The sequence below is a fragment of the Hemitrygon akajei genome, chromosome 5 (genome assembly GCF_048418815.1).
Source record: "Hemitrygon akajei chromosome 5, sHemAka1.3, whole genome shotgun sequence".
Taxonomy (NCBI): domain Eukaryota; kingdom Metazoa; phylum Chordata; class Chondrichthyes; order Myliobatiformes; family Dasyatidae; genus Hemitrygon; species Hemitrygon akajei.
Window position 1 is genome coordinate 37,783,210 of NC_133128.1, and position 22,460 is coordinate 37,805,669.

A 22,460-nucleotide genomic window follows, 5' to 3' on the forward strand; every position below is an offset into this window, starting at 1 on the left:
AACACAAATGGTTTGAATCATCCAATTAAACGGAAGAAGATTTTTAAGGCTTTTCATAGATTCAATGCTCAGATTATATTTTGCGCTGGAGACTCATGTGAGGAAGGAGGATAATCAGCATTTTTTTTGGTTTTGGAAAGCTCAACAGTTTCACTCTGATTCTTGGACCAAAGTGAAGGGTGTTTCCATTTTTATAGAACCTTCGATCTCATTCTCTCATTATGACATAATTTCAGATCCATTTGGTAGATTTCTATTAATTACTGGTTTACTTTATAACCAAAAAAGTAGTTCTGGCCTATGTTTATGCACCTAATACCGACTATCCTGATTTTTTTAGGCAGCTATTATATCTGTTACCAGTTTAAATCAATATATGTTAATAATGGCTGGAGAGTTTAATTATTGTTTGAATCCGATGTTGGATAGGTCTGCACCCAATCAGGTACCTCCAAATAAATCTGCAACTTTTATTAATTCCTTCTTAGTTGACATGGGAATTTTAGAAATTTGGAGGTTTCTACATCCCAATGATAAAGAATTCTCCTTTTTTCCCATGTTTATCACAATTACTTTAGAATCGATTACATTTTTATTGACTCTCGTTTAGTTTCGTCCGTCACTACCTGTGAGTCTGATGCAATCACCATTTCCGACCATGCGCCTCTGAAATTATCAATTAAATTGAGTGATATAACTTTTAGTACTAGACAATGGCGGTTCAAATCTTTTCCTCCAGGATTTAAATTTTGTTAATTTTATTGAAGAACAGTTTGCATTTTTTTTTCATCTAATTCAACGGAAGAAATTTCCAGTGGGATATTATGGGATACCTTTAAAGCATATATCACTGGACAAGTTATTTCATATTCCGCTGGATTGTAAAAACAAATTACTAATGAGATACATGCATTGGCTGATAAGATTAAAGATATTGATAAAAAATATTCCATTGCTCCCAATTTGGAGCTTTATAAAGAGAGAGTTGAACTTCAGATACAGCATAGTTTGTTATTAACATCTCCGATTGAAAGCCAATTATTTAAATCTAGGAGTCAATTCTATATACATAGTGATAAATCGAATAAATTGTTGGCTAATCAATTGAAAGCAGCTTTGACAAAACATCAGATTAATAAAGTACATAGACAGGATGGTGTCTTGACAGTTAGTCAGGATGAAATTAACAAATCTTTTCAAGAATTTTATACTAATTTATATCAATCAGAATTTCCTGATGATACTACTATAATGAATGAATTTTTAAGGAAACTAAATTTTCCAGAATTACCAGTTGATGAACGTTTAGTATTAGATGCACCCATTACTGAAGAGGAAATAAAGAAGGCAATTTTTTTGATAAACTCGGGTAACGCACCTGGTTTAGCTGAATTTTTAAAAATCTTTTTGAGAATTACTCTCTCCCTGGTTATGTAAAGTTTTTAAAGTTGCTTTATTAGTAGGTAAATTACCACAATCATTTTATGAAGCATCAATGTCCTTAATTCCTAAAAAAGATAATGATCCCACTGAATGTATATCATATAGGCCCATATCTTTGTTGAATGTGGATTCTAAAATCTTTTCCAAAATATTAGCAATTAGATTAGAGAAGGTATTGCCTCAGATTACTTCTGAGGATCAGACAGGATTTATTAAACATTTTTATTCACATTTTAATGTTAGGCATTTAATGAACATTGTATACACTACTTCATCTAATACTTCAGAATGTGTTATTTCGCTTGATGCTGAGAAGGCGTTTGATAGACTTGAATGGGAATTTTTATCTAATATACTTGAGAAATTTAATTTCAGTTCAAAATTTATATCTTGGATTAAACTGTTATATCATACACCTTTTGCTGCCGTATTTACCAATAATCAGAGATCGCCTTTTATTAGGCTTTTTCGAGGTACTAGACAGGGCTGTCCTTTAAATCCTTTATTATTTGATATTGCCCTGGAGCCCTTGGCAATTGCTATTCGTGGTTCACCTGATATATTTGGCATTAATCATGGGACAGGATGCATAAAATATCATTATATGCAGATGAACTGTTATTATATGTTTCTAACCCAGAGAAATCCATTCCTGCAGTAATAACTCTTCTTGCCCAGTTTAGTAGTTTTTCTGGGTATAAATTCAATCTTGATAAGAGTATGCTTTTCCCATTAAATATGCAAATCCCTATTTATAGACAATCACCATTTAGATTGGCTACTGATTTTTTTACTTATTTTGGGGGTTAAAATTACTAAGAAGTATAAGGATATATTAAAAGTTAATTTTTTACCTTTAATTGATCATGCTAAACAACTGTTTACTAAATGGTCCCCACTGTCCTTATCTTTGATCGGTAGAATTAATGCTATTAAGATGTTCATTTTACCTAAATTTCTGGATCTATTTCAGGCAGTATCAATTTTTATTCCTAAATCTATTTTTTGATACTATCGATTCTAACATTTCTTCATATATATGGCAATATAGAAATCCCAGGTTAAGTAAGAAATATTTACAGAAGTCAAAAAAAGAAGGCGGTTTGGCTTTGCCAAATCTTAGATTTTATTATTGGGCAATTAATATACGATATTTACCATTTTGGACACAAGACTTGGATGAAACTCAATCTCCAGGATGGATGAACCTCGAGCAGGAGTCTGTACAGGGGTTTTCACTAGCTTCTATTCTAGGAGCTGTGCTTCCCTTTGTATTTACTAAACTGAATAAACAAATGATAAATTCAATAGTTAAACATACAATTTGAATATGGTTTCAATTTTGTAAATATTTGGATTGAATACATTTATCCTGTCAAGCTCTATTATATCTAACTTTTTCTTCCAACCATCTGGAATTGATCAAGCCTTTTTGTTATGGAAAACAAAAGGAATAACATGCTTTCATGATTTATTTATGGATGATTGTTTTATGTCTTTTGAACAGTTGTCTAATAAATATAATTTGCCTAGATCACACTTTTTCAGATATTTACAGATTAGAAACTTTCTGAGTGCTACTTTACCTACCTTTCTGATATCACATCCAATCAAGGTTACAGAAATTTTTTTGGGTTTAATCCCCTTTCAGAAGAGTTTATAAGCAATTATTTATGATTTAATTATGGAATTACATCTAGATACTTCTGATAAAATTAAGAATGATTGGGACAGAGAACTTCAAATATCTTCATCTACAGAGAAATGGGAGAAAATTCTTAAACTAGTTAATACTTCTTCAATGTGTACCAGACACACTTTGATACAATTTGAGGTGGTTCATAGGGCTTATATGTCCAAGGATAAGTTAGCACGTTTTTACTGTCATATAAACCCTGTTTGTGATAGATGTAATTCTGAAGTAGCTTCTTTGACACATATGTTCTGGTGGTGCCCTCTGTTCAGGAAATATTGGAAAGATATTTTCGACATCATTTCAGCAGTTCTGCGTGTTGATTTACAACCTCATCCTATTCTGCAATCTTTGGACTACCAGTGATAGACTCTAGTCACTTATCCTCATCAGCTTGTTGTTTAATTGCTTTCGTGACATTAATAACCAGGAGATCCATTTTATTTAAATGGAAAGATTCCAACCCACCTATCACATTTCAATGGTTTTCCCAAATGATTGCATGTTTAAATTTGGAAAAGACTAGGAGCAGTACTATGGACCCCTGGGTTAAATTTGAAGAAACGTGGAAGCCATTTATTCAATATTTTCATATGATGTATGTTGACCCTTACTGAATCATTTTTTCAGTAATTTTTTTATGTATAGAGTGGAGTTAACTACAAAATATAATTTTGCATATGTATTTTGCAAATACATTAAAATATAATTGTAATATAATAATGCTGCATCCACAAAGAAAGCAGCATTATGAAGGACCCCATGCACCCCTCATACAATCTCTTCTCCCTCCTGCCGTCTGGGAAAAGGCTCCAAAGCATTTGGGCTCTCACGAACAGACTATGTAACAGTTTCTTCCCCCAAGCTATCAGACTCCTCAATACCCAAAGCCTGGACTGACACCTTGCCCTATTGTCCTGTTTATTATTTATTGTAATGCTTGCACTGTTTTTGTGCACTTTATGCAGTCCTGTATAGGTCTGTAGTCTAATGTAGCTTTCTCTCTATTGTTTTTTTACGTAGTTCAGTCTAGTTTTTGTACTGTGTCATGTAACGCCATGGTCCTGAAAAACGTTGTCTCAGTTTTACTATGGTTATGGTCAGTTATGGTCGAAATGTCAATAAAAGTGCCTTGACTTGACTTGACTTTTAACCAATGAATTATGGCAGCCCAATCTTTGTTTTTTTTTAGGTTAGTTTGTTTTTTGTTTGTTTTTTTTTCTTTTTCACTTTTCAAATAATTATAATTATCTTATTCATGGTTAATTACTAAGAGATTGGGAGGTTAGATGCCATTTGTTACTTGGAATATGTGTTTCTACATGTTAACCATTATTAACGTACTCCTGATCTCTATGTATTAGTATGAATTGGCTTGTCATCATTCTATTCTACTTTTTTTCTTTCTAGAAACCATTGTGACCATATTTTCTTGCTACCACTATATATCCTAAAACCATTATGACCCAAGCTATTACTAAGGCAATTGACTACCTACAGTATATATTAAATACAATTCTAATCTGGGTTGAATATGAACTGTCAGTCCCCAATTTTAAAATCCTTCCCATCATATTTTATCATAGATTTTCTTTTTTTTTTGCTTGCTTTCACCTCTGCTTCTTATCCACTTGATCCACAAAATAATGCATTGTCCGACTACCTTCTAAAAATCACTCTTCAGTTAGAGCCCTTGTATTTACAATTTGATGAGGGATAGGAGCTTCTTTCTGTGGTTCATATTTGTGGGTTAGCTTGGATCTTGTCTGTGGCAATGTTGAAAACTTGATATCCATAATATATGTAGATCATGTGGAATCACCTCAAAGTCAGAGGCAAGAAGGGTGTAGATCAACAACTGGAGTCTGCAATATTACACGAGTCCCTCATAAATACATGCTCCTGTAATCATGCTGATAAGGTATCTGCAATCGCTCTTATACCCAAGCTGAGTACAGTGATACCATTTGTTAGCAATTTCTAGCATGCACCCATTCACTCAGTTGCACCTGCATTCATTCATACCTCATCTCATTCCCCCACGCTGGGTAACAATTCCCTATAAGAATCAAAACTACTCTTCATTGCATGCTACCAGTGATAGGCCATGCACCACTTTTATCTTCTGTCTGGCAAATGAACCAATGAGGCAATATTCCAGAGATTTGCTTCCCTTCAGACTAGACCATTCTTTTATATCTGCTAGAGCAATGTTAGATACAGCTGCTTGGATGGCTAGTATTATGTACATTTCTGTGCAGTGCACTCTTGACCCAATGGATATGCCTTTATCATTAAAGATATAGGCTTTCATGGCATTGAGTTTCTGGCCATATCTCTGTGACTGGTGCTCTTATTACAGGTGGTCACCCTCTCCCTACCTCCACCGCTTTGATTTGCACGGGTTTGTGCTGCTGGTGAACAACCATCCATTGACTATAAATACTGCAAAGTGTCACCTGCCCTGTTTTACTCCTCTGTATTTCCTCATGTTGCTTCTCCTGCTTTACCAATAACACCTGTAGATAAGGATTCATACATCCTCGGGTAACTGGACACAGTACCCAGAGATTTGTAAGTTTCATAAATTCATGAGTAACACTACAGCCTTATGGTGTACATTAATACAATTGTTCAGTTTAAATAAATAGTACTAGCCCACTCAAGTCAACTCAAGTCACTTTTTATTGTCATTTCGACCATAACTGCTGGTACAGTACACAGTAAAAATGAGACAATATTTTTCAGGACCATGGTGCTACATGAAACATTACAAAAACTACACTGAACTACGTAAAAACAACACAGAAAAAAAACTACACTAGACTACAGACCTACCCAGGACTGCATAAAGTGCACAAAACAGTGCAGGCATTACAATAAATAATCAACAAGACAATAGGGAAAGTAGAGGCAGTAAGTTGATGTCAGTCCAGACTCTGGGTATTGAGGAGTCTGATGGCTTGGGGGAAGAAACTGTTACATAGTCTCTGTGGTCCAGACGTCACAATTTGTCAGGATTGTCCCTGAAAGTCATGGTGTGCTACAATTGTTTGGTCTGTGGATCTACCATTGCAGTTACAATCAGGTACACCAGTTAAAAGAAAATCAAAGCACACCTGAACTCTTGTAATGGAGTATAAGAAATAAGGTGGATGATCTTGCTGCACTGTTATAAATTGTCAGGTATGATGTTGTGGCCATCACTGAATCGTGGCTGAAGGATGGTTGTAGTTAGGAGCTGAATGTTCAAGGTTACACATTGTATTGGAGGGATAGGAAGGTAGGCAGAGAGAGTGGCATGGCTCTACTGGTAAAGAATAGCATCAAAGTAAAAAGAGGTGACATAGGATTGGAAGATGTTGAATCCGTCTGGGTTGAGTTAAGAAACTGCAGGCCACCCAACAGTAGCTGCAGTGTGGATCATAGATTACAACAGGAAATAGAAAAGGCATTTCACAGGGCAATGTTAGGATAGTCATGAGAGATTACAACATGTAAGTCAATTGGGTTAACCAGGTTGATAATGGATCTCAAGAGAGTGAGTTTGTTGAATGCCTTAGAGATGGCTTTTTAGAACAGTTTTTCGTTGAGCCTACTGGGGATCAGCTATAGTAGATTAGGTGTTATGTAATGGACTGGTGGGGATTAGGGAGTTTAAGGTACTATAATCCTGAGGAACCAGTGATCACAACATGATTGAGTTCAACTTGAAATTTGATAGGGAGAAATTAAAGTCTGATGTAGCAGTATTTCAGTGGCAGAGGTTTGAGAGAGGAGTTGGCCAAAGTAACTTGGAAGGAGATGCTGGCAGGGATGACAGCAGAGCAACAATGGTGTGAGTTTCTGGAAAAAATGAAGAAGGTGCAGGATAGATATATTCCAAAAACAAAGAAATACTCAAATGGCAAAATAGAAAGTTGAGGGGGGACTTGATAGAGATATTTAAAATTATGAGGAGGACTGATAGAGTTGACATGGATAGGCTTTTTCCCATTGAGAGTAGGGGAGATTCAAACAAGAGGACATGAGTTGAGACTTAGGGGGAAAAAGTATAAGGGTAATATGAGGGGGAATTTCTTTACTCAGAGAGTGGTAGCTGTGTGGAACGAGCTTCCAGTAGAAGTGGTAGAGGCAGGTTCGATATTGTCATTTAAAGCAAAATTGGATAGGTATATGGACACGAAATGAATGGAGGTTTATGGGCTGAGTGCAGGTCAGTGGGATTAGGTGAGAGTAAGCATTCAGCACAGACTAGAAGGGCCAAGATAGCCTGTTTCTATGCTGTAATTATTATATGGTTATATGGAATGTGGATATAGAACCGCAAGAAAATGAGGCTGGAAAAATAATATCAGGGAACAAGGAAATGGCAGATGAACTATCTGAGTACTTTGCATCAGTCTTCACGGTGGAAGTCAGTAGCACAGTTGCAGATGTTGAAGTGGGTGAGGGAAGAGAATTGAGTGCAGTTACTATTTCAAGGGAGGAGATGCTTAAAATAGTGACAGACCTAAAGGTAAATAAGTCACCCGGACCAGATGAACTGCACCGTAGGGTTCTGAAAGAGGTAGCAGCAGAGATCGTGGAGGCATTAGTAAATATCTTTCAAAAATCATTGGACTCTGGCAGAGTGTCAGAGGACTGGAAAACTGCAAATATCACTCCACTCTTCAAGAAAGGAGGAAGGCAGCAGAAAGGAAATTATAGACCAGTTAGTCTAACCTCAGTAGTTGGGAGGAGGTTAGAGTCAATTGTTAAGGATGAGTTGCTAGATTACTTGGTGACACAGGACAAGATAGGACAAAGTCAGCATGGTTTCCTTCAGGGAAAATCCTGCCTGATGAACCTGTTGGAATTCTTTGAGGAGATTACAAGTTGAATAGATAAAGGGAATGCAATGGATGTTGTATACTTGGACTTTCAAAAGGCCTTTGACAAGGTGCCACACATGAGGCTGTTTACCAAGTTAGGAGCCCGTGGTATTATAGGAAAGTTACTAAGATGGTTAGAGCATTGGCTGATTAGAAGAAGGCAGTGAGTGGGAATAAAAGGACCTTTGTCTGGTTGGTTACCAGTGACTAGTGGTGTTCCACAGGGGTCAGTGTTGAGACCACTTCCTTTTTATGCTGTATATAAATGATTTAGATGATAAAATAGAAGGCTTTGTTGCCAAGTTTGCAGATGATATGAAGATTTGTGGAGGGGCAGATAGTGTTGAGGAAACAGGCAGGATGCAGAAGGACACAGACAGACTAGGAGAATGGACAAGAAAGTGGCAAATGAAATATAATGTTGGAAAATGTATGGTCATACACTTTGGTAGTAGAAATAAATGTGTGAACTATTTTCCAAATGGGGAGAAAAATCAAAAATCTGAGATGAAAAGGGCCTTCGGAGTCCATGTGCAGAACACCCTAAAGGTGAACTTGCAGTTTGAGTCGGTGGTGTGGAAGGCAAATGCAACATTAGCATTCATTTCAAGAGCTCCAGAATACAAGAGCTGGGATGTGATGCTGAAGCTTTATAAGGCACTGGTGAGGCCTCACTTGAGTATTGTGAACAGTTTTGGGCTCCTCATCTTGGAAGAGATGTGTTGGCATTGGAGAGGGTCCAGAGGAGGTTCACAAGGATGATTCCAGGATACGAGGAATGTCTCCAGCCCCATGGTATGCAACATCTCATATACCGTCTGGGTAGCCTCCAGCCCCTTGGTATGAACATCGAATTCTCCAACTTCTGCTAATTCCCTCCCTCTCCCTTCCCCGATCCCACTTTCACTCTGCTCCTCTTCTAGCTGCCTATCACCTCTCATGACTCTGCCTTCTTCTACTACCCATAGTGCTTTCCCCTTAGAATCCTTCTTTACTTCTCCTGCCTATCCCCTCCCTTCTTCCCCTCCCCCACCCTTGATCTTTCCTCTGATTGGTTTTCCACCCTCTCCCCACCTTCTTTATAGGGCCCTGCCCCTTCCTTCTTTAGTACTGACGAAGGGTTTCGACCCGAAACGTTGACTTCCTTTTTCAACAGATGCTGCCCGACCTGCTGAGTTCATCCAGCTTTTTTGTACGTCTTGATCTGACCACAGCATCTGCAGTGTACTTTGTGTTTACAAGGAATGTTTGATGGCTCTGGGTCTGTACTCACTGGAATTTAGAAAGATGAGGGGTGATCTCATTGAAACCTTTCGAATGTTGAAAGGACTAGACAGAGTAGATGTGGAAAGGATGTTTCCATTGGTGGGAGAGTCTAGGACAAGAGGACACAGCCTCAGGATAGAGAGCCACGTCCATTCAAAACAGAGATGCGAAGAAATTTCTTTGGCTAGAGGATGGTGCATTTGTGGAATTTGTTACCACATGCAGCTGTGGAGCCAGGCTGTTGGGTGTATTTAAGGCAGAGATTGATAGGTTCTTGATTGGACATGGCATCAAAGGGTATGGGGAGATGGCTGGGAAATGGCATTGAGGAGGAGAGAAAAAGGATTAGCGATGATTAAATGGCGGAGCAGACTCAATGGGTCAAATGGCTTAATTCTGCTCCGATGTCTTATGGTCTTAAAGATCAGTTATGCAACTGTCTATGTTCTCCTCTGCACTTGTGCCCACCTGATCTACGTCTCTCCTGGTAGTTCATTGGGTAAAGGTACTGAAGCTTTCCATAGCTTCTCCAATTCAATACAGCCCGATGATAGATCGGCCTATTGTGCGGCTTGTAGGCTCCCATTATGTTGACAAGCTACTATGATGCCACTAGCAGGACCACGTGGTCTACTGACTTTCTCACCTGTGGTGTTTCTAGTCTCACTGAAGCTGAAGTGGATCCTGGTTTGTTAAAGGTTACTTTCATTGTAGTGTTCTTGCAATGGTTGATCAAAATGTGAATGGAGAGTGACCGTCCCCAGATGCGGTTCTGAGCTCTGTGTTTGAACAAGTCGAGGGTACTCAGCAGCAAATGGAAGCAGGAATTCTCAGTGTTCCATACCATGCCACTGAGATGAGTAGTGTCCACCTACACTTCTTCATAGGCTTCATCCCAAATATGGTGCACCCCTTTCCCCACACCATACTGGGGTGTAGACTTGCGTTAGACACCTGGCCAAAATTGGTAAAAATTAATTAATTAGATCAGCTGAGCCACCTGAAAAACAGTCATAGTTCTCAATCCATACAGGCGTTTGAGAAGACAAATGCTCACCTCATCCCTGCAAGGAATCCTTGGGCCCCATCTCAGCCCTTTCTTTTCTCTAAGCAAGGATCATCCATCTGAAGTCTTCCAGTCATTTGCTGGTCAAATGCCACGTTGTTTTAACGGTCGGGTAGCTATATCCTACGAACCTTAGGAATATCTTGTTTGGCCACTGTCATGCTGTCGTCACCGATCTTTTTAAATTAGCAGTAAGTCCCTGGTGTCACTGCTAGTTGGCCAATCAAACCAGTTCTGGGATGATATGTAAGATAGAGAAACAATGAGATTTGTTCACAAGGTAATGCAAGAGCCTTTATGATGCAAAATAGATTAAAAGCTTAAAAGAGAATACTGCAAATACTTCTGGTTGTGACAACAAAGGATATGGATACTTTGGAAAGGGTGGAGAAGAATTTCACCACAATGTTATCTGGACAAACTTGAAGTGTTTACTCTGAAATGTCAAAGTTTCCAGGGTGATGTGACAGAGGTTTAAAAAACCATAAGAAGCATAGATAGGGTAGATAGACCAATCTTTATCTGCAGAATGGAAATGTCAATTTGTAAGCTTTAACATAAGGTGTAGGAAAATTGAAAGAGATTTGAGGGCAAGTGTTTTCATAAACAGAGTGGTAGGTGCCTGGAATTTGCTTCCAGAGGAGGTTGTGGAAGCAGATACAATAACAATCCTTAAGAGGCATTTAGACAGATACACGAGTAAGCCAGAAATCAGAGGGATAGAGTACAAGAAAAGAGGATTAGTTAATGGACCCCATGGTCACTGCAGACCTGAGGTCCTGTTCCTGTACTGTATTTTTCTATGACAGGGGCCTTGACCAGATCAGATTTGCTTCACACATCATAAAGGCCATTCAGCTCAACCAATGATTTGCACAAAACTTTACAACTCAGAACATAGCTTCTGTGTCCATGTTTTTACACTTTACCTGTACTTCCTCCCACAGTTCCTTACCTACTGTCAGGGTAACTCTCGATTCTCTGCTCATTCACAAGCTTGTCCAGGCTCTCTTTAAATATAATGATACATCAGCAGTACTCTATAGCAGATTTCACTGTCACACTATTCTTTGGGTGAAGAAGTTCCCTATGATCCCTCTCTTGGATTTCTTGGTAACTATCTGGTATTCATGGCCTCTCACTACACTATTCCCCATAAGCCATGATGGCAGCAGACTGTTTCAATCAGAGCATGACAGGAAGGTGTCTGATTTTCTACTCAACATCTTCAGTGGAAGCTGATACAGAGGCCCTCAGATGGTGCACAATGGTTGTGTCCTCAGATGTGCTAATGGAGTTGGCAACCATTTCCAAACTGGATGGGGCAGGTCCAAGACCTTTGCAAACTACAGATCATAGCTGGTACTGAATGATTTCTGCTCCTCAATATTGGATATAGGTTTTCAGACCAGCCCAATGATTCATCAAACATTTCACTCTCCCTCCCATCAACCACCGTCAGAGCTTATGTGACTGAAATCCTCACCCAAGCTCTTCCCACACAGTTCTCTAAACACCTGGCAACAAATCGTCCTTCTCTCAGCCCCGTCTGCAGGAAACTATTGCTCTCCTACCCTGTCTGCAGCACCCCTTGTCCTTGCGATTTTTTCATCGCACAGCTCAAAGGAATCTGTTGCTTTCATAGAACGACACTTGATTTGCTAATCTCTGGTAAATGCATCAAATCTCAGTGCAGTCAGCAGGGAATGCTGTAAATCTGTTCCAGAGACAGTAACCCCTTTGCCCAAGACAAGGCTTGAGCATGAAAACAAAAAAAAACCTGCAGATACTGGAAATGTACAGGAAACAGGAAAGTAGGAAGTACTCTGGCCGAACCTGTGGGAAGAGAAACAGAAGCAAAGTTTCAGCCGCACACAGAATGTTTTGCATTTCAGTAAGATCATATATGTACAGCTTCCAATGTCACTGAAACTCTCTTTAAATAAGGGGACCAAAACTGTACTCTGTACCCTAGATGTGGCCTCACAAACAACTCTGTGCAACATTTCCATTTTCCCTTTCAAAAAAAAGTCACCTGACCAGGCTAGGATAACTGTTCTGTTATATAAATGCACTTTGGTGGCAGTAACATTGTGCCGAATCATTAGGTCTTGCAGTTAATTGTTCCCTCACAGGAAGAGAGGCATCTCCTGGTCTTTGCATTGCTGGTATGTCTCTGATGGCAGTTAGCACAGATCTCCTAGACCTTTAGCTAACCTAGATTGCTGAGTAGGAGGAAGCCTCAGGCTACATGAGAACCTGAAAAAAACTTTAGGGCATAAGAAAACAGGACCTGGACTTGGGCTCCTGATCTCTCAAGCCTATGCCTATTCAGTCTGACTATGGCTGATCCGCCGCAGGTCTAATCTCCTCTTTTGTGACAGTCCCCACAGACCACAGTCCCCCAATCTTCAAAAAGATTATCCACTTTCTCTTTAAGAACCACCAGTGATTTAGCCTCCACAATCTCTATCCACCCCACTTGCACAACATCTGGGACTGTGTACTCCACATTTCAAGAAGGCAAAAGCAAGTAAAATACCTGTTGTCACTGCTCCCTTTCCCTTTTCATCATGTCCTCGCTATTGTTATGACTTGTGGAAGGCTATTTCAAGAGCAAAGAAGTAATTCTGAGCAAAGCTGGAGGCAACATCAGACGCACGTCAGCTCTGGCAGGGTTTGCAGGTCATTACTTCCTAGAAAGCAAAGCCCAACAGCATGAATGGCAGCAATGCTTCACTACCAAATGAGCTGAATGCCTTTTATGTCTGCTTTGAAAGATCAGCTGTGAAGATCCTTGCTGCACCTGGTGACCCTGTGATCTCTGTCTCAGAGATCAATGTCGGGCTCTCTTTAAGGAGGGTGAACTCTTGCAAGTCGGCAGGCTCCAATGGGGTACACGGAAATCTCTGAAAACTCGTGCCAACCACCTAGCGGGAGTGTTCAAGAACATTTTCAACCTCTCACTGCTACAGTCAGAAGTTCCCACCTGCTTCAAACAGTTATACCAGTGCCTAAGAAGACTGGTGTGAGCTGCCTTAGAACTCACACATCTATGGTGATGAAATGCTTTGTGATGTTAGTCACAGCTACAATCAATTTCTGCCTCAGCAAGGAGCTGGTTCCACTGCAATTTGCCTATCACCACAATAGGTCTATCGCAGATACAATCTCAATGGCTCTTCACACAGCCTTAGATCAATACAAACACCTATAACCATATAACAATTACAGCACAGAAACAGGCCATCTCGGCCCTTCTAGTCCAAGCTGAACGCTTACTCTCACCCAGTCCCACTGGCCCGCACTCAGCATATAACCCTCCATTCATTTCCTGTCCATATACCTATCCAATTTTACTTTAAATGATAATACCGAACCTGCCTCTACCACTTCTACTGGAAGCTCGTTCCACACAGCTACCACTCTCTGAGTAAAGAAATTCCCCCTCGTGTTACCCTTAAACTTTTGCCCCCCTAACTCTCAACTCATGTCCTCTTATTTGAATCTCCCCTGCTCTCAATGGAAAAAGCCTATCCACGTCAACTCTATCTATCCCCCTCCTAATTTTAAATACCTCTATCAAGTCCCCCCTCAACTTTCTACGCTCCAAAGTATAAAAACCTAACTTGTTCAACCTTTCCTTGTAACTTAGGTGATGAAACCCAGGTAACATTCTAGTAAATCTTCTCTGTACTCTCTTTATTTTGTTGACATCTTTCCTATAATTCCGTGACCAGAACTGTACACAGTACTTCAAATTCGGCCTTATCAATGCCTTGTACAATTTTAACATTACACCCCAACTCCTATACTCAATGCTTTGATTTATAAAGGCCAGTATACCAAAAGCTTTCTTCACCACCCAATCCACATGAGATTCCACTTTCAGGGAACTATGCACCATTATTCCTAGATCACTCTGTTCTACTGTATTCTTCAATGCCCTACCATTTACCATGTATGTCCTATTTGGATTATTCCTACCAAAATGTAGCACCTCACACTTATCAGCATTAAACTCCATCTGCCATCGCTCAGCCCACTCTTCTAACTGGCCTAAATCTCTCTGCAAACTTTGAAAACCTACTTCATTATCCACAACGCCACCTACCTTAGTATCATCTGCATACTTACTAATCCAAATTACCACCCCATCATCCAGATCATTAATGTATTTGACAAACAACATTGGACCCATTACAGATCCCTAAGGCACACCACTAGTCACCGGCCTCCAACCTGACAAACAGTTATTCGCCACTACTCTCTGGCATCTCCCATCCAGCCACTTTTGAATCCATTTTACTACTTCAATATTAATACCTAATGATTGAACCTTCCTAACTAACCTTCCATGCGGAACCTTGTCAAAGGTCTTACTGAAGTCCATATAGACAACATCCACTGCTTTACTCTCGTCAACTTTCCTCGCGACCTCTTCAAAAAATTCAATAAGATTTATCAAACATGATCTTCCATGCACAAATCTACGCTGACTGTTCCTCATCAGACCCTGTCTATCCAGATAATTATATATACCATCTCTAAGAATACTTTCCATTAATGTACTCACCACTGATGTCAAACTGACAGGCCTATAATTGCTAGGTTTACTCTTAGAACCTTTTTTAAACAATGGAACCACATGAGCAATACGCCAATCCTCCGGCACCATCCCCGTTTCTAATGACATTTGAAATATTTCTGTCAGAGCCCCTGCTATTTCTACACTAACTTCCCTCAAGGTCCTAGGGAATATCCTGTCAGGACCCCGAGATTTATCAACTTTTATATTCCTTAATAGCGCCTGTACTTCCTCCTCTTTAATCGTCATAGTTTCCATAACTTCCCTATTTGTTTCCCTTACCTTATTCAATTCAATATCCTTCTCCTTAGTGAATACCAAAGAAAATAAATTGTTCAAAATCTCTCCCATCTCTTTCGGCTCCACACATAGCTGTCCACTCTGATTCTCAAAGGGGCCAATTTTCTCCCTCACTATCCTTTTGCTATTAATATAACTGTAGAAACCCTTTGGATTTATTTTCACCTTACTTGCCAAAGCAACCTCATATCATCTTTTAGCTTTTCTAATTTCTTTCTTAAGATTCTTTTTACATTCTTTATATTCCTCGAGCACCTCATTTACTCCATGCTGCCTATATTTATTGTAGATACCTCTCTTTTTCCTAACCAAGTTTCCAATATCCCTTGAAAACCATGGCTTTCTCAAACTTTTAACCTTTCCTTTCAACCTAACAAGAACATAAAGATTCTCTACCCTCAAAATTTCACCTTTAAATGACCTCCATTTCTCTATTACATCCTTCCCATAAAATGAATCGTCCCTATCCACTCCTTCTAAATCCTTTCGCATCTCCTCAAAGTTAGCCTTTCTCCAATCAAAAATCTCAACCCTGGGTCCAGTCCTATCCTTCTCCATAATTATATTGAAACTAATGGCATTGTGATCACTGGACCCGAAGTGCTCCCCAACACATACCTCCGTCACCTGACCTATTCCATTCCCTAACAGAAGATCCAAAACTGCCCCTTCTCTAGTCGGTACCTCTATGTATTGCTGCAAAAAACTACCCTGCACACACTTTACAAACTCCAAACCATCCATCCCTTTTACAGTATGGGCTTCCCATTCTATGCGTGGAAAATTAAAATCTCCCACAATCACAAACCTGTGCTTACTACAAATATCTACTATCCCCTTGCAAATTTGCTCCTCCAATTCTCGCTCCCCATTAGGTGGTCTATAATACACCCCTATAGGTGTTACTACAGCTTTCCCATTCCTCAATTCCACCCAAATAGCCTTCCTAGATGAGTCATTTAATCTATCCTGCCAGAGCACTGCTGTAATATTTTCTCTGACAAGCAACGCAACACCTCCTCCTCTTGTCTCTCCAATTCTATCACAACTGAAGCAACGAAATCCAGGAATATTTAGTTGCCAATCACACCCCTCCTGCAACCATGTTTCACTAATAGCCACAACATCATATTTCCAGGTATCAATCCATGCTCTCTCATCCATCTTTCTTACAATGCTCCTAGCATTAAAATAAATGCATTTAAGAAATTCTCCACCTCTTCCTCTCTGTTTATCTCTAACAGTACAAAGAGCTTTACTGTCTTTTTCTTCCTTCTGTTATACTTCTGTTCCTACACTCTGGTTCCCCTCCCCCCTCATATCTAATTTAAATCCACTGGAGCCTCTCTAGCAAACCTACCTGCAAGAATATTTGTCCCCCTCCAGTTCCCATGTAAACCGTCCCGCTGGAACAGGTCCCACCTTCCCTGGAAAACTGCCCAATTATCTATAAATCTGAAGCCCTCCCCCCCCACACCATGTCTTCAGCCACGTGTTGATCTGCACTATCTTACTTTTTCTAAACCCACCTGCACGTGGCACTGGTAGCAATTCTAAGATTGCTATCTGGAGGTCCTGTCCTTCAACTTGGCACCTAGCTCCCTAAAATCAGCTTTCAGAACCTCCTCACTCATCCTACCCACGTCATTGGTCCCTACATGGACCACGAAATCCGGCTGCTCTCCCCCCCCCCCCCTTGAGAATACTGAGAACACGATCCGAGATATCGCGGACCCTGGCACCAGGGAGGTAACAGACCATCCAGAATTCTCAATCTCTTCCACAGAACCTCCTATCTGTCCCCCTAACTATCAAATCCGCTATCAGTGCTGCTCTCCTCTTTTCCCTTCCCTTCTGAGCTGAGGGTCCAATCTCGGTGCCAAAGACACAACCACTGCAACATGTCCCTGATAGGTTGTCCCCACCAACAGTATCCAAAATGGTATACTTATTGTTGATGGGAATGGCCACAGGGGTGCTCTGCTCTTCCTGTCTATTCCCCTTCCATCTCCTGACAGTCACCCAACTACCTGTCTCCTGACTCCTAGGGGTGACTATCTCCCTGAGACTCCTAGGGGTGACTATCTCCCTGAAACCCCTGTCTATTTCTGCCTCTGCCTCCTGAATGATCCAAAGTTCATCCAGATCCAGTTTCCTAACATGGTTTGTCAGGAGCTGCAGCTGGATGCACCTTTCGCAGGTGTAGTCATCAGGGACAGCTGTGCTTGCCCTGATTTCCCACATACTGCAAACGGAACACTCAACTGCCCAACTGCTGCCTCCATTACCTACTCCTAAGCTAATTAGATTAATTAAAGGAGCTTACCCGGCCTTACCTCACCTGGAGTGAAGCTCGAACTCAGCCTCTGCTCGCTCTTTAAATTCTCCCGCTGCCTTTCACGTGCTTGCGCAGTCTAGTCTCTTTGCCCCAATCAGTAAAAAAAACATCTTCTCTCCAAGCTTCTTTTACCTCTTTCCTCTCCGCCTCTTGCTTCGATTTAAATGACCGTTGAAAACTTCCTCTCCTTTTTAAACCTTTGGTGCGCTAAGTCACGCGCTTGCGCAGTCTAGACTCTTTGCCACGATCAGTTAAAAAAAACAGCTTCTCTCTGAGCTTCTTTTACCTCTTTCCTCTCCACCTCTTGCTTCAATTTAAACCTATGTCAGGATGCTGTTCGGTGACTATAGCTCATTGTTTAACACCATCATTCCTACAGTCCTGGTCGATAAGCTACGGAATCTGGGCCTCTGTACCTCCCTTTGCAATTGGATCCTTGACTTTCTAACCAAAAGATCACAATCTTTTCATCTCCACCTCGCTGACAATCAAAATTGGTGCACTTCGGGGGCGGGGGGGGGGGGTGTGTGCTTAGCCCGCTGCTCGACTCTCTCTACTCCCATAACTGTGTGGCTAGGTATTGTTTAAATACTATCTATAAATTTGCTGATGATTCAACCATTGTTGATAGAATCTCAGATGGAGCTGAGAGGGTAGTGGGGGAATTGAGGGCTATGGGGAAAATGCAAGTAGGTGGAGATGAGTCCATGGCCAGATCAGCCATCATCTTATTGATTGGCAGATCAGGCTTGATGGGCCAGATGGCCTACTCCTGCTCCTTTTTCTTATGTAGGGTACACAGGAACAAGATATACCAACAAATTGCGTGGTGTTGCCACACCAACCATGCACTCAATGTCAGCAAGTCCAAAGAACTGGTTATGGACTATAGAAAGGGTAGGATTAGGGAACGTGAACTGATTCTCATAGAGGGATCAAAAGTGGAGAGAGTGAGCAATTTCAAGTTCCTGGGCGTCAAGAACTCTGAGGATCTAACCTGGTCCCAACATATCGAAGCAGCTATAAAGAAGGCAAGACATGGATATATTTAATTAGGAGTTTGAGGAGAATTGGTTTGTGACCCAAGACATTCATCACTGCATCACTGTCTGCTTTTGCAAAGATAGATAAAGATAGATAGATAGTTTATTGATCCCAAAGGAAATCATAGTGTCACGATAGCATTATAAGTGCACAGATAAACAAATACCAAAAGAGAACCGAGGGACTTGTCACGTACCCCGTGACCAGGTTACCAAACCAGCAGAATTGGAATAATACGTTGGAGTCTGGTGGTACTGTAACTCAAAGTGTTTATTAGTAAACTAAGTAATACAGTACTATAAAATGCAAATATACATATAAAACAGGTTAGCAATGATACATACAGAAGTGTGAAAATAGGAATCAAACCCAAGCTCTATCGAAGTCTAGGGGTAAATGAATAGTCTTATGATGATGCAGAGTTCAGTTCAGTTTAGTTTAGGTCGAGGTAGTTGCTGTTCTATTGTTGGGGAGAGAGAGAGAGAGAGAGAGAGAGAGAGCGAGAAGTGATACAGTTGCAGGCAAACCTTCCGTTGTCTTCTTGTCCTGTTGTGGTCACCGACCGTGACCCCTCCGTACCAGGCCAGACCGTTCTTCAGTGGTGAGCTTGTCACCCAGGTGAGGGTGGACACACACAAGCCCCCACTGGTCTGCCTTCACACACTGTGAGCCTCTGATCGATTCCCCCGAATCGATCCTCCAAATCCCCAGCTTCCTGTGGGTGCACAACGCTCTTTCAGTGTCCAGTGGCGTGTCTGCCTGTGTCTCAGCAGACTTGCTTTTTATCTCCCTTGCCGGGGTACCGGCCATCCAACAGCTGTCCATCACCTGGTCCCGCCTTGCTGTCTCAGCAGGAATCCACACGAGCAGGCAAAGAGGGTGTCCTTGGCGCAAAGTAAACAATTATCGAAGAAGCCATAATACTAAATCATCCATGGAGCCATAACTTTAAATCTTTGTCTCTCTCTCTCTCTCACGTCTGCGCTGGGTGCCTCCCCCACTCTTCTTCTCTCTCTCTCTCATTAGCAGCATAGTTCACAGGGGGAGGGGGGTCAACTCTGGACCCCATCTCAGCCTGCTTTGCTCATCACACATCACAGACTAAAGAAAGGCAAGGCAGGCCAAATACGTCACAAAATACAGTTGCTGCTTTAACTGCAGAGTATAAACTTCCCGGAATCATTTTCCTGGTTAATTTTCTCTGCTGATTTTCTGCCCTCCTATCAGCCCTTGATTAAGTACAGTTTTGAATTTCTTTGAGCATGCATTTGTACCATGGAGGATACAATAATTCAGCCTGATATTCTACCCTTAAGCACACACATGTTTGTGATGGAGTTACTGTAAGGTGTTCACAAGGCAACCCCTTCTGTCACCTCCTGAATTGCTCGGTGAGTTACAGCACTTCTACCACCACCTTAGTTAAGATCAGCAATCCCAGTAAGCTGCCCCCTACCTCATCTTCAGTCTCTATGTTGACCTTATCAACCACCTCAGACCCACAAAAGCAAGTCATCCTCTCTCCCTTGAGACCACTGAAGCAGCAGAAGAAACAGCCAAGACTCATTCTGTCCTGATGAAGGGCCTCTGCCTGAAATGTCGACTCTTTACTCTTCTCCATAGATGCTGCCTGGACTGCTGAGTTCCTCCGGCATTTTGTGTGTGTTGCTTTAGTAAGCGAGAACGTAGTTCCAACAGAATTCTGTGCATTGGGAAAATCCACTATCAATCAAGCCACATGAGTGAGGTTGATTTTATAAATATGAGTTACAAGTAACTATCCCTATCTAACACAGTGCTGTCAAAGGATCCTTCATAATACACCCTCCATCCTCCCTCACTTCCAACCCTTCCACCTCAACATCTGTCCAACAACTCCCACACCCTCATTCTCTCACTGTTCAGTGGAGACTAAAGGGCAGACACAGGGTGAGAATGAAGAAGGAAACTCTGAGGTATGAGCAGGTTCTTGAAGAAAGCGTTAAATCTTTGTGCTTTCAAACGTATGCCCGAATAGATATGTGTGCCTATGGGTATGGCACAATTTGGAACTTAGTAGCAGGGATTGGTCTCTAATTCTCTTGGATTCTCAAGCCAATGGGTCAAGACCTCACTCTGTTAAGTCCATGTGACCACCAATGTGCATCATCCAGCCCATATCAAAAAAGAACATGCATGGGCACTTTCCACTTCTGACAATGAAGTTCAGAATGTGGAACATTCACACACTTGTGAAAACCACAACTGCAAACGTTACAAACGTATCTCAGATTTCTCAGATATTTCAGCTTTGGCGTTGCCACCTGAGAAAGACACAGTGGGCGGGAGATGGCCAGTCTTCCTCCCTGCCTCAGACTGAACACTCAGCAGTGCATTCTGGTTTTGATAAATTATATTCCACTGTAAGTTGAATGTTTAGGCACGTCCGTCTGTAGGCCTGGATCTATAAACCTTGATCAATCTGTCCATCAATGGAACTGTATTAAAGTCACAGTCAGATCTACATCCTCAGTGAGGGCTTTATCTTAAACTTCTACAGCATGAGCTTTCATCCTGACATAAATTGATATTAAAATCAAATACAGCATGCAATTAACATACAGAAACAAAATTCATGATGCTCAATTGGACCCCAGGGTACCGTTTTCTATAAAAAACCTTCTAAATTATGGCATAATACAATATTATGAGCAGAATTGGAGTCATCAGAAAGGAAGGGGATTGAGTTGTCCCTCAAGGGAACAAAGGCAGGAACACTGAGAATAAAGAGTTATTTGTTGCTGAAGCTCAACACTCAACCCGACACGGATGGAAAGCTTTTCCGGGAGCAGCCCAACTGGATTCGAACTCAGGAACCTTCGCTCCGGAATCCGGAGCTTGAGGTGAAAGAACCCTTAGGAGGCAATGATCACAATATACTTGAAGGGTTACAACCCTAAACATTGACTGTACTCTTTTCCATAGATACTGCCTGGCTTGCTGAGTTTGTTCAGTATTTTGTGTGTGTTACTTGGATTTCCAGAACCTGCAGATTTTCTCTTCTTTGTGATTACATTACTACACACCAAAGTCTCTTCCAGGGATGCCCAGCCTGAATAAGATTAAATCTTCCAAGAAGGTTTTCAGCCCCAAACATCAACTGAACTCTTTTCCGTAGATGCTGCTAGGATTGCTGAGTTCCTCCAGCATTTTGTGTGTGTTGCTCAGATTTTCTGCATCTGCAGACTTTCTCTTGTTTACAATATGTTTGAATTCAGCTTGAAATTTGACAAGCAGAAAGTCAAGTCTGACTAGTAGTATTTCAGTGGGGTAATGGAAATTACATTGATATGAAAGAAGGTAAATAAGAAGGAGGTGCTGGCAGGGATGACAGCAGACAAGCATTGGCGTGAGTTTCTGGGGAAAATTAGGAAATAAGGATAGATGTATTCCAAAAATGAAAATCTCAATTGGCAAACCAGAACAACCATGGCTGACAAGGGAAGTCAAAGTTAATGTAAAAGCAAAAAGAGGCCATTCAACAAAGCAAAAATTAATGCAAAGGCAGAGGATTGGGAAACTTTTAAAACCCTACAGAAAGCTACTTAAAATTATACTGTACTTAAATCATTAGAAAGGAAAATCTGGAGGGTTCCAGTGACGTCATCGTCGAGAATGGCAGCTTAAGTCACTAGCTCCTCTGGAAAAACGTGTATTAAGCCCCGTTAACCCATCAAATATAGTATTTTTCGAAAGTATTTGAATTGATAAGGAGGAAGAATGGAGAAAAAGAATGGAAATAAAAAAAGCAACACTGCGGAACCTGCGGCCGAGAGGAGTGCAGCGAGCGGCTCTCCTACCCTACGAAC

The 22,460-nt window shown here is 40.9% G+C and overlaps 1 protein-coding gene across 2 annotated transcripts in view; it reads left to right on the forward strand.

The window, feature by feature from the left end:
- LOC140727642 (NXPE family member 3-like) overlaps nt 1-22,460 on the forward strand; it is a 129,171-nt gene that overhangs the window by 40,661 nt on the left and 66,050 nt on the right. The window lies entirely within an intron of this gene.